The following is a 12,285-nucleotide window of genomic DNA, read 5'->3' as shown; positions in this document are numbered from 1 at the left end:
CTAGTATCTCTAAGAATGTGGCATCCTTCATGGCATGGTCTTTTGATACCATCAAATAATAAATGTGTGCTCCACACTAATAGAGACACAAAATCACACAGTACTTGGAATAAATAGAAACTGTAACATAGCATCTTGATGAGGTAAGCTTGTGTTATATTCTTCTAACAGAACAAGAAACTAAGCTATAAAGGCCTGTTCAGACTTGCCTAGGGTAAATCATAGAATTACTGGTGAGGCCAAAGGATAGGAATTTCTACAGTTTTTGGAGCTTGCGACAACACAATGATGGTATCCTCTCTTATAGTTAGAATCAAGATATAGTTGAGATAATATTTTGCTCTACGTTATATCTGTGCACTTCACTCAACAACAAATAAAGGACATGACTTGGTGGCAGCATGAGTTGGATTTATCAGAAATCAGAACTCACTTTTTCTTTATTCCCCTAATTAATTAGCAATATTATAAATAGTCCCTTCTGAGGACATATTGACTCTACTAGCAGTTGAATAGTCCAAAGGCAATTTGCTTTTTGGAAAAGAAATGGAAGTGTTCAACATTTAATAAATATTAATTGAGTGACCCCTATGTGTTAGGTATTTGAGATGTGATGAATATGATAGGCAAGGCCTCTGCTCTGGTAGATTACCTCTGAATGGGGGAAAAGTAAACACATAACTTCAGCCAGTAAAGTACAAGATAATAAAACAGAGTGATGACACAAAAAGACAAGAGAAAAGCAAACTTCTTTATATAGGGCCATCAGTGAAGGCGTCTTATAGCAGCTAACCTCTGAATTGTGGAGTGACTTGAATGAGGAGAAGCAAGGCCTACAAACAGTGGTGGGGGCAAGGCCAAAAGTGTGAAGGAGCTTGTTGGTGTTTGAGAGGCACACAAAAGGGAGCATGCGTGTAGTTTATAGCACCAAGGTGAGATGAAGGGAGGTCAGAAGTTAGTGCCCAGGATGAGGTCAGAGAAGCTAGGCAGGCCAGATGTGGCAGGTTCTCATAGGCTGTGGTAGAGTTCAGATTTTGTTCTTTGTTCTAAGCCTAATGGAAAACTTTGAAGGATTTTAAGTTAACGAGCTACATAATATAATTTATAGTTTTAAATTAAGGGCAGGGGAGCACATGGCTGGCTCAGTCAGTGGAATGTGTGACTCTGGATCTCGGGATTGTGAGTTTGAGCCCCATATTGGGTGTAGAGGTTATTTAAAAAAATAAAATCTTTTAAATAAGTAAATAAATAAATAAATAAATAAATGGGAGGAAGAAGGAAGGGGAACCAGTTAAGTGAATGATGATGGTGATCTGAACCTGAGAGACAGCTGTAAAAATGGAGAAAAGTAGACACATTTAGGTTCTATTTTAGAAGTGCTTCTTACAGGAAATAATGTTTGGACACGGGAGGTGAAGGAAAGAGTGAATGTATTTATTTCTACACATAAAATGTTAACTACTACTTTACACCAAAAGTACAACCCATAAAAACAAAACTTAGATTTTATCAAAATTAAAACCTTCACTCTGTAAAAGGTTCTGCTAAGAGAGGAAAAACAAAGTATAAATTGGTAAAAAATATTTGAAAGACATATATGTAACAAAAGACTGATACCTAGAATAGATACAGAACTCCCAAAACTGAACAGTAAAAAACAAATAATCCAGTTAGTACATGGGCAAGAGACATGAGGAGACATTTCACCAAAAAAGATACACAGATGGCAAATAATCATGTGATGTTCAACATCATTATTCACAAAGGAAATGCAAAATATTTTTTTTAAATTTTTTTTAATGTTTATTTATTTTTGAGACAGAGAGAGACAGAGCATGAATGGGGGAGGGTCAGAGAGAGAGGGAGACACAGAATCCGAAGCAGGCTCCAGGCTCTGAGCCATCAGCCCAGAGCCCGACACGGGGCTCGAACTCACGGACAGCGAGATCATGACCTGAGCCGAAGTCGGACGCTCAACCGACTGAGCCACCCAGGCGCCCCAGGAAATGCAAATTAAAACCACTGTATGTGTATGTGTGTGGGTGTCTCGGAACGGGTAAAATAATAAAGAGTGACACTGTCAAATGCCAGCAAGGATGTAGAGAAACTGGAGTACTCATACAATTCTGGTGGGAATATAAACTGATACAGATGCTCTGGAAAACAGTTTGGCAGTTTCTTTAAAAATTAAACATGCAACTACCATACAATGCAGTAACTGCACTCCAGGCATTTATCACAAAGAAATGAAGACACGCATTCATATAAAAACTTCATATGAATGTTTATAGTCAGTTTTTCTTTTAAAGCTTACTTATTATTTATTTTTGAAAGAGAGAAATCATGTGTGCACAAGCAGGAGAGGGACAGAGAGAAAGAGAATCCCAAGTAGGCTCCACACTGTCAGCATGGAGCCCGCTGTGGGGCTCAAACTCACAAACCATGAGATCATGACCTAAGCCAAAATCAAAAGTCAGACACTTAACCAACTGAGCCATCCGGGTGCACCCCCTCATCATCATTTTAATGCACAATAACAAAAACTGGAAACAAACTATATGTCCTTCATCAATCATATCATCAGACATGTTACCGCACATGAATGATTGAACAGATTACGGTACATCCAATTCATGGAATACTGCTCAGCAATAAAAAAGGAACACACTATTGACACACACAACAATCTGGATGAATCTCCAGAGAATCATGTTGAGTGTAAAAAGATAATCTCAAAAGGTTACACACTGTACTATTCCACTTATATAATATTCTTGAAATGACAAAATTATAGAAATGGATAACACATTAGTGGTTTCCAGGGGTTGAGGAGAAGGTGTGAGTGGGAGAGAAGTGAGTGTTGCTATAAAGGAACAACATGAGGGAATGTGGAAAGTGATGATGGAAATGCTCTATCAATGTCAACATCCTGGTTGTGATACTTTATTACAGTTTTGAAAAATGTTACCTCTTGGGGGAAATGAATAAAGGATCACTGGATCTCTCTGTATTATTTCTTACAACTGCATGAGAATCTATAACTATCTCAAAAACAAAGTGTTTAATATATATAAAAAGTTTAATTTAGATACACAGAAGGACATCTTCCACTTAATGTAAAACAGGACTTGTGGAAGTTTTGGCTAAGACCCCAAAAGAGTAAATACTACATTCCAAAGTGAAGATCATAACCACCCTGTAAATATTTGTACAAAAAAGTTGAGGATAATTGGATGTAAGACTCTGAATGACTTCACCCACTTCAAAGGTCTCAAATGACTGAAAATTAAAGATTGGAGGAGAAGGTTTTCAAGAATCACTGTTGTTATGCTGTGATAGCATCCTTCCTCTCAAGAAGAGAAGTAGATGGTAGTCCCTCTTCATCCTAAATGAAGAGAGAAGCTTTAAGGAGGCCATTAGCAGAACTTAAGGTCTGGGGGACATGGGTGTGTTTACTTCCCATTTGGAAAATCCAGAAAGCTAGAGAATGGCTGGGTAGTCCTCAGAGGCCAGAGACATGCAGGGGTAACATGGCTGTTGTCGAGTGGTAACCCTGTAACAGGATTTCTGCTTTTCCTGAATTCCAGGAATAAAATCCTATTCCCAGAGTTTGTTGGGGCAAACAATGTGATTTCCCAGTGAACCAAATGTGTACCACTCACTTAAGAGAGCCAGCATGGAGTTTTCTTAGGTCCTGCCCACACATGGCTAAGATGGGTAAATAGTTCTCTGCAAAAAGGGGGAGCCTGGGTGGCTCAGTCGATTAAGCATCCGACTCTTGATTTCAGCTCAGGTCATGATCTCACAGGTTTGTGAGTTTGAGCCCCACATTGAGCTACACGCTGTCAGTGCAGAGCCTGCTTGGGATTCTCTCTCTCCCTCTCTCTCTGTCCCTCCCTTGATCGCTCTCTCTCTCAGAATAAATAAATAAACTTAAAAAAAAAAAATAGTCTTCTGCAAAAAGAAGCTAAGTAAATAAATAAAGCCAAGGACCAGAAGGACAACATGCATTAGCTCTTGTTATCAGAACCCACAGGGAGAGTGGAGTGGGTCTTGGAAGAACCCATGAAAATGCTCATGAGAATAAGAGTCTATTTTAAACATCTGCCAAGTCCAGAAAGTGGCAATGCTAGATCAAGAAGACAGTACTAGTTTAGCAGGAAAATTTCCTGTAAGCTGCTTCCAATAAAACTCCTCTGTCCCCACACTCCAACCTTGGGAGGGCCTGTAGGCCTAACCAAGATGGAGTTGGAGTATCCTTGTGGAGAAAGAGAAGCAGCAGACTGTACTTTCCTTTCTCTACCTCATGGACTGATAGCTTTAGGCCTGCAACTCGCCTGGAGGTGGGCAAGGAGAGAAGCCTTAAACTCAAAAGCCAGAATTAAATTTTGACCTTATACTGTTATTGTTAAATGGAGACTGAAGCTTTAACATATAACTCTTCCTAATACCTAAGAATGACGAGAAAAAAACATGAAAACTGCTTAAATTTTCATCCAGGGATAGGGGAAGAACCAGCCTCCCAGAAAGGCTAGCAGAAGAAAATAATTAATTTGTTTGATGAATGAATCCTTATTCAGTATTCTAAATACAAAAGTACTGTTCCTATACATTTTAACAATTTTTTTTCCAAATTGTCCTATTACCACATATACATATATGCATATATGTGTATATACATGAGTACAGAATTATGTACTTTTTCCTCCTACTATGAATATCTGTTTTCAGCAAAAACCAATCTAGACTTAGAAATAGATGTGGGAGAGTTGCTTCTTCATAATATGATTTCCAGTTTTTCTGAATTATTTGACTTACTGAACAGTAAATACAGTACTACAAAAGTGAAGCTGTACATTTTGGCTTGAGATAAGTCTTACCATATGCAAGGTTCAGTTTTTAGAAGAATAGCAAACCATTTTAGTTGGAAATTTAAGTTAGAAAATAGCTACTATCCAGGGTGAGAAAATGTCCATGTTTTTCCCCTGAGTAAAGATTTTCAAATTTTTGTGGCCAATGGCCAAAGCTGTATTTCTTTGCTAAATTTCACTGGGATCAACATGCTTTGATTTATTGTATATGTGACCCATAAATGGATGGGAGAAAAACATTAGAGATAATTCAAATCAGAGTGAATTCTGAATAACCAATGACTGGCCAGTAAACACTAATTCTGCACATTCCTAGGTCATCTGACATAAATGCCCAGAGGAGAATCCTGGGAATGGAGAATGAAGGGTGACTCTAACAATTTCTTTTTGATGCACTCCTTTATAATACGAAACAGATTTGGCATGTTAGCCATAATTTGCTTTCAATATCTTCATTAGGATTGCCTTTTAATATTCATCTGAAACAATTCTTTGCAATTCAGAAATTTAATTCTAAATTTTATAAAAACTACAGTATTTGCATTGGCTACAAAAATATGTCACATGCTTTAAAGAATGTATACCACTAAATCTATCTTTACAGTAGTTTAGTATAAAGTTACAAAAATAATTTTAAGTATTTTTCTAATCCAAATTTCTACACTAGTACCTTTCTTTATAATATTTTTTTTTAACATTTATTTATTATTGAGAGACAGAGAGACACAGAGCGTGAGCAGGGGAGGGGTAGAGAAAGGGGGAGACACAGAATCTGAAGCAGGCTCCAGGTTCTGAGCTGTCCGCACAGAGCCTGACGTGGGGCTTGAACTCACAAACTCCAAGATCATGACCTAAGCCGAAGTCGGTCGCTCAACCAACTGAGCCACCCAGGTGCCCCAATAATAATTTTCTTTAATGGTATAAAGTTCAATAGTACTTTGTAAATTCTGAGAAGAGATCTTCTACCTTTTCTCTTTTTAGTTATAAAATAATAGAAATATCTTAAATCCCAAATAGATCATGAAAAAAATAATCAGTATTTCATGATGATATTATACCATTAATCTCTCTTTATATGTGGGTATTATTTTTGATTCATCACAGAGTACACTTTCTTTTTCTAATTGTTTTTACCATTTCAAATTCTGGAGGGAGAGAATACTCAATTTCAAAGTAAGAATTAAGTTGTAAAAACAAACAAATTAAAAACAGCATAAGGCTATTAATTTGAATGAGCTATGTCATAAAATTTCATATTCTTTTAAGAACCACAGAATAAGAATATGATGTGTTTGTTTCATAAACAATTTCATCTATGTAAATAATTTTATAGTAATCTTCTTAGAGAAAAATCGTACATGCTCTTATATATTATATTTCACTTAGACAAGTTTTTAACTCAACATTTTCTATAATACTAACAGATACAGCGACCTATTAAAGAAAATAAATTATAAAAGAGATAAATTAGGAAAAAACTACTTTAATTACAAAGGGATATTTACTTACTTAGTCTTCTATCTCACAGATCTTTAAAATAGTTGTAATTTTAGTGTATTTAAATAAGAATTGATTTACAGGAAATGTTTCAGAAAATGTGCACAAATAATAAAAACTTGTATAGAAAGTAGTGTTCTATATGCATTCCTTCCTAATTATAAGTAGTTTTAAAGCCTTTTTCTTTTCTTGACACTTTAAACGCTTTAAAATGTAATGAGCATTAAAAAAAACCTATTGCAATACTATGTAGAGTGAATTAAAAAGAATTTCTAGGATTAGTCCACTTGTTGGAAGAGCATTTCCCTTCATTTGGATTTTGTTGTATTTACCTCTGATACAGTTATTTTGGTCACAGCAATAAATGAAGTATAATTGGTATCAAAGATATATATACAACACTGTCAAAACTCTGAGTCTTTCCTTTGTCTTTTTCCCTTTTCCATTAATCAATTTAGAAAAAAGAAATATTTTCCACATTTTACCTTTTGGTTTGCTCTTTACTTGCCTATTTTTGTCTTTTAGTATCTAATGGATACAATTTATGACTTCCTTCCTTTCCCCTTCTCATACAACATTAGCTTATGCTCCACAGTTCTATGTTGTTATTTTTCTAAGTTTCTCCTAGTTTTCATGGGGAATTACCTTGATGCAATGGTGGCCTCCAAGTACAATGCAAGCCAAGCTATCCCAGGGGTCACAGAACAGACAGGCTCAAAGACCAAATGGAGATTCTCAAATCACGCATCCCTGTAAAGCAAAGAGGAAAGAGATGGGGTAAGTTACCACACTTAGGTTGCAAGTGGGAAGGACTACACTCCATGAATCCCAAGGTATGCAATGTTTATATGTGTACGCTCTCCCTGTGTGTGTGTGTGCATGCATGCTATATCAGCCTTCCTCACTGATGAGCTGGGGACAGACTGACATTTAGGCAGGGAGGTCAACAGAGAGAAGGTGCGTGGGGCCAGTGATAGACACTTGTTGTGTAGAGAAGCAGTGAAAAATATTCTTGTCCATAGCTGCAGTTTGCCAGTTAGCCTGCCAACAGTTATAGGTATCATTAGCAATTCTTAGGCAGAGTACATTTGGGTCCAGAATATAACCATGGATGGACCACATAAGGGTAACACTGATAAGGGATAGAAGCAGAAAAATGTTCACCTTTAGCCCAGTTGGCTAACCTATAGGCTGCATAATTTCGATAAGGATCAAATACATGCTGGTTGATACATCCTTAAAGGGTCTCATGACTACCTGTAAATCTTACCCACAGTTAATATTGAACTGAATGATAAGTACCACAGAAACCTTGCAAGAGCAATGTTATGATTCAAAATTTGAAGACATTTTATGATCCAATATGCTCTGCAAGTGCCCCCACCCCTTGAGCACTAAGCATATAACCACCAGCTTCATACAGCAAAAATGCAGCTCTTTCTGCCCACAGGTCCTATCCCAAAGCTACTTAAATTAGAGACTGTAAAACGTCTTAAAAATTCTTTCTGGACCATCATGCTCAACGATCCCACAACAACATGGCTGTCAGCCTAGAGATGGCATGATCATAATTTGGTCTTTCCATCCCTTTCTATCTATAAATAACACTTTTGCTTGTTCCATCATATAGTCATTTAGTCTATCTAGCTTTACATCTATCAGTTACTTAATATCTATTTTTAGCACATCTTATGAATCCTGCCTATGTCTCATGACTACTTGCTTATTATCGATACTTACCACATCCTATGGGATTCATCCATTCCATTCTGTGCTCTCTAGCAGAACTGATTTTCTCCAATAACACAGCAAATTAACATTTCAATAACCAAAATTTAAAGTTTTCTTCATCTATTCAGTGAAATGTATTGACATTATAAAGTCTGTATTATTTTACTCTTTTCACCTTGCCTTTTCTCACTTTCCTGTCAGTTTTGGTCATTTTGACCCAAACAATTGTGTGTTTTGTGCAAATTCCCCAAATAAATCAAGCTTATTCAATTCTCCATACATTTCCATTTGATAATGACATATAGTTTCTGAAATGTATCTCTTCTTACTTTATACTCCAGGAAATCAATGCTTTAAGATGTTTTTATGTAATCACAATACTCTTTAAAAAAATCTATTGACAAGTGATAAGAAAAACAATCTTCACTCCTGTTTCTTACGTAGTCCATGTATTTGACAAACAAGGCTTGTAAAATATTCTCTTGTGCCACAGATGCACTGGATCTTAGCAACTGAGCACAAAAAAATACACAGACTTGGAAAGTTTCTGCACCTAATGGCAATAAATGAATTTCCAACAATGATGTAGACACAGAATGCTAACTGGCAGTCTCCTATCCCTCCCTAACACAGCTACTCACAACCAATCTATCCAACAAAGCCAGGTAAGTTAGAGAGAGTTAGCCCTAATCAACAGGTTCATCAATAAGCATCTATTGAGTGTGTTCTTTATAAGGCACCGGGAGAAAGCAGAAGTTATCACCAGATTCTGACATTCATTTTACCGTTAGTGCTTTTCTAAGAAGTTCTACTTACCAAATATTGTAGTTTTTAAAGTCATTTTTGAGCCTCTCTAATTTAGGAGAATTTTTCTCTTATTCAATTATAAATTCATAAAAAGGACAAGAAAGAGGCATGTTTGGGGAAAAAAGACAAAACTTTATATGCCTGAAAGACTGGGTTCATACAGAACAGAATGAAGCTGGGCAGGGTGGCAGAGGATTGCTTAGCATGTAATGCCAAGTGGTTTAGATTTTGAACCCCTTGAACCTAAACCTGTGCTGTCCAATATGGTAGTCATAGTCAAATATGATTAATTAAACTTAGTCAAAATCAAATAAAAAGTCAGTACCTTGGGTACACTAGCCAGGTTTTAAATGCTCAGTGGATACATATGGCTAACAGCAACTAAATTGGTTATGAGGTCAAATATGATTAATTAAACTTAATTAGTCAAAATCAAATAAAAAGTCAGTATCTTGAGTATACTAGCTAGGTTTCAAATGCACAGTGGATGAATATGGCTAGTAGCAACTAAATTGGTTATGAGGTAGCACATTTCTATTATTATAGAAAGTTCTATTGGACAAGTGCTGCCCTAGACATTGAGGAAACATGTAAAAATTTTGAGCAGAGTTGGAAATGATAAAATCATAGTTTTCCAAAAATCTCTGGGAAGAATTTGATAAACTGGAAAATGGTAGGGCAATTAGGATATGAACCAGGACACATATTATTCATAGGTTATGGTTGACTATTATGTGTGTTGGTGTTAGGGCTGGCGTCAGGGAGAATGCTACAGTCACAGAGTAGATATGGAGGGTAAAGGAGAGGCACAGTGCTTCTTATTAGGGAAAATGGGTGGAGATATGTATACAAACATATATACATACATACATACATATATATATATATATATATATTTTTTTTTTTTTTTGAGAGGACAGGGGTGGATGATGAATTTAGGCTATATCCCTGTGAAGTTTGAGATTGTGAAGGACATTCTAGTAAGATATACAATAGGACGTTGGATATACAGGTTTTGAAGATTCATTCTCAAGGAGTTGAGGAGGATATACAGAAATTGTTACATCAATTTCTCATTACTTCCTTAAAATAAGTATCTAGAAGTAATTTTTTTTTCAAAAAGTATAAATTATATGTGGAGACTTTCCAAATTTCTTCTTCCTCCTTTCCCCACAACACACACTCCCTGGAGACCTTTAGGTTGCCATGATGAACAGATATTACTGATAGGCATGTACAGTACTCTACGGGTGAGCTGATGTGGTCTGGAGTTTTAAAGTTCATTGCTAGGGAGAAAGATTTCAGAGTCATATCCCTTTATTTGTAAAAGCTACAACATCCTCCACTGGATTCCAACGGCTGTGTAAATACTATAAAGTAGAACATATTTGCATCTTTATAAGTCTGAGTGCCAGGCAAGAATACAGAAATCATTTTTAAAATTCTAAACAGACAGCATTTGTTATGGGGAAGCGTTAACATGGGAGCTGAAGGCTAGAAGAGCAAAAAGGGGAAAGTGAGATTAAATTAGAAATTCTTAACTGCTGCAAGTGGCTACCACTTCTAAAGCTGGTAGAACAGAGGGTGGGGGTGGTGTTATCAAAGTAGAGAGCAAACTCAGCGATGGGGATGCCACATGAGGATGGGAAAAGGGAAGACAGACCCACCAAGGAGGGGCTGCTACAATTGGCTCTGGGACTTTTTAAGGGCACAGATATTCCCCTGGAGACCAGAAGCAGAGAGTGAGAGGAAATGAAGAATAACAGCTTTCCGTGTTCCACCTTTTGCTTTTCTGCCTATGCTTCCTCTTGGAAGAATCTTACAGAAAGCCATTTGACAAGGCTGAGAAATGTAGTTTGCAGACTCACACTCAGGTCAACTATGATCACAGAGCAGAGTTTAGGTGCATATGGGGCTCAAGGACCACGGGCAAATGACCTACACACTGCACTTTACCAGAAAAAAAAAATAGTAAATTCTACAAAAACAAACAAACAGCAACAACAACAAAACAGACTTATTTGGTTTCTAGTCTTTGATAGACTTTATAGACTCTAGGCTGTATCACAGTTAAGTGCAACTTAAAATGCTCAGTAAATATGGATAAATATTTGAATGAACAGATGCCTATTCCTATCCTGTTAAATAATTCAAATCAGTACTCAAATGATTGGCAGGCGATGCAACTGATTTTAAAGAAACACTTTAATTCATATGTACAAATTAGTACTGTCTTTTAAAGTACTGGCCACTTGAAAGTTAATATACTTTCAAACAGTGTTGCTATTACCCAAGGGATTTTCAGAACACGTCTGAAATTGCCATTCAGAGCTAGTTCTTGAGAAACACATGATAATTAGTAGAATCTAGTCCTGCCCACTTTTGGCCTCGTCTGAGTCACCTGGTTCTAATCTGGAGGATTTAATAAATTTCCAAAAGAAAATTCACTCTCACAGAATAAAGACTTGTTACTAATGGTGGTAAGTACTTGCCACCATTTCCAATTAAACTTGAGGCAACATGATGTCTTAGTCTACTTCTGCTACTTTGAATTTGGAATAAGACGACAAATGTGGTGGATAATAATAGTAATAATTTAAGACTTTGGCCTTTGTTGCTGTTCTAGGGAGAATCCCCACTGTGCCCTGCCCACCCTCACCCTCCCTAATTCCAGTAGGGTGTTTCTATATCCCAGGGTTATTTCCAGCTAAGACAAATGTATAAGCACAAAAGTGGTCCCCTAGTCTCTGACGTCTAGGACATGAACCAAGACCACATTTTACTATGCTCCACCTACTTCCCTAAAGGGAAGAAACCATATAGTTTTCCATACGCCGTATCCTTACGGCATTATGATGAAATAGGAAACTTCTCAAGAGCTAGTGAGGTAAGGATCACAGGTTGTTCCCAGCTTGAAGGGAAACATAAGTAATAATAAAAATCTTAAAACATCTCCATGGTGCTACGTGCCAGGCCCTTTTTATGCTTTCAATCTTCACAGTTTTGTGGGATAGGCATTTATTATTCCCATTTGGCAAATGACAAAGCTGGCACTCAGGAGGCGATTAACTAGACAAGGCTATTCATCTAGTAAAGGATCGTCCAGGGTTCAAACTTCGCACTCTGCTTCGAGTTTGTGCTTCCAGTGAAAAACTGCTATCTGGCAATTTTTAAACCGTCAGTACTGGCAACTGGAGAATTAATGGAAAAAAGAATTAACGAAACGCCCCACACCTCGTAAACAGTGCTGATACACCACAGAAGAGAACGCAACCGAGAGGTGGGCTGATGGGCCCACACGGTACCACCTCAGAGAGACGCGGCGCCTAACCTCCGGATACCTTCCGAGACTCCTCCGCCGCCACAACATCCCTCATTG

At 37.1% G+C, this 12,285-nt stretch overlaps 1 long non-coding RNA gene across 1 annotated transcript; it reads right to left on the bottom strand.

Annotated features, from left to right (window-relative positions):
* Positions 1 to 2,493: 2,493 nt before the first annotated feature.
* Positions 2,494 to 12,285, bottom strand: LOC122237973. Its single transcript, XR_006216821.1, has 3 exons — positions 12,141 to 12,285; positions 7,014 to 7,118; positions 2,494 to 3,385 (listed from the first exon to the last, which is right to left on the bottom strand). It is a non-coding gene; the product is annotated as an uncharacterized LOC122237973 (long non-coding RNA).

Source organism: Panthera tigris, chromosome B1 (genome assembly GCF_018350195.1).
Source record: "Panthera tigris isolate Pti1 chromosome B1, P.tigris_Pti1_mat1.1, whole genome shotgun sequence".
Taxonomy (NCBI): domain Eukaryota; kingdom Metazoa; phylum Chordata; class Mammalia; order Carnivora; family Felidae; genus Panthera; species Panthera tigris.
The sequence above is the reverse complement of the archived record's forward strand: the minus strand, read 5'-3'. Positions and strand labels throughout refer to the sequence as shown.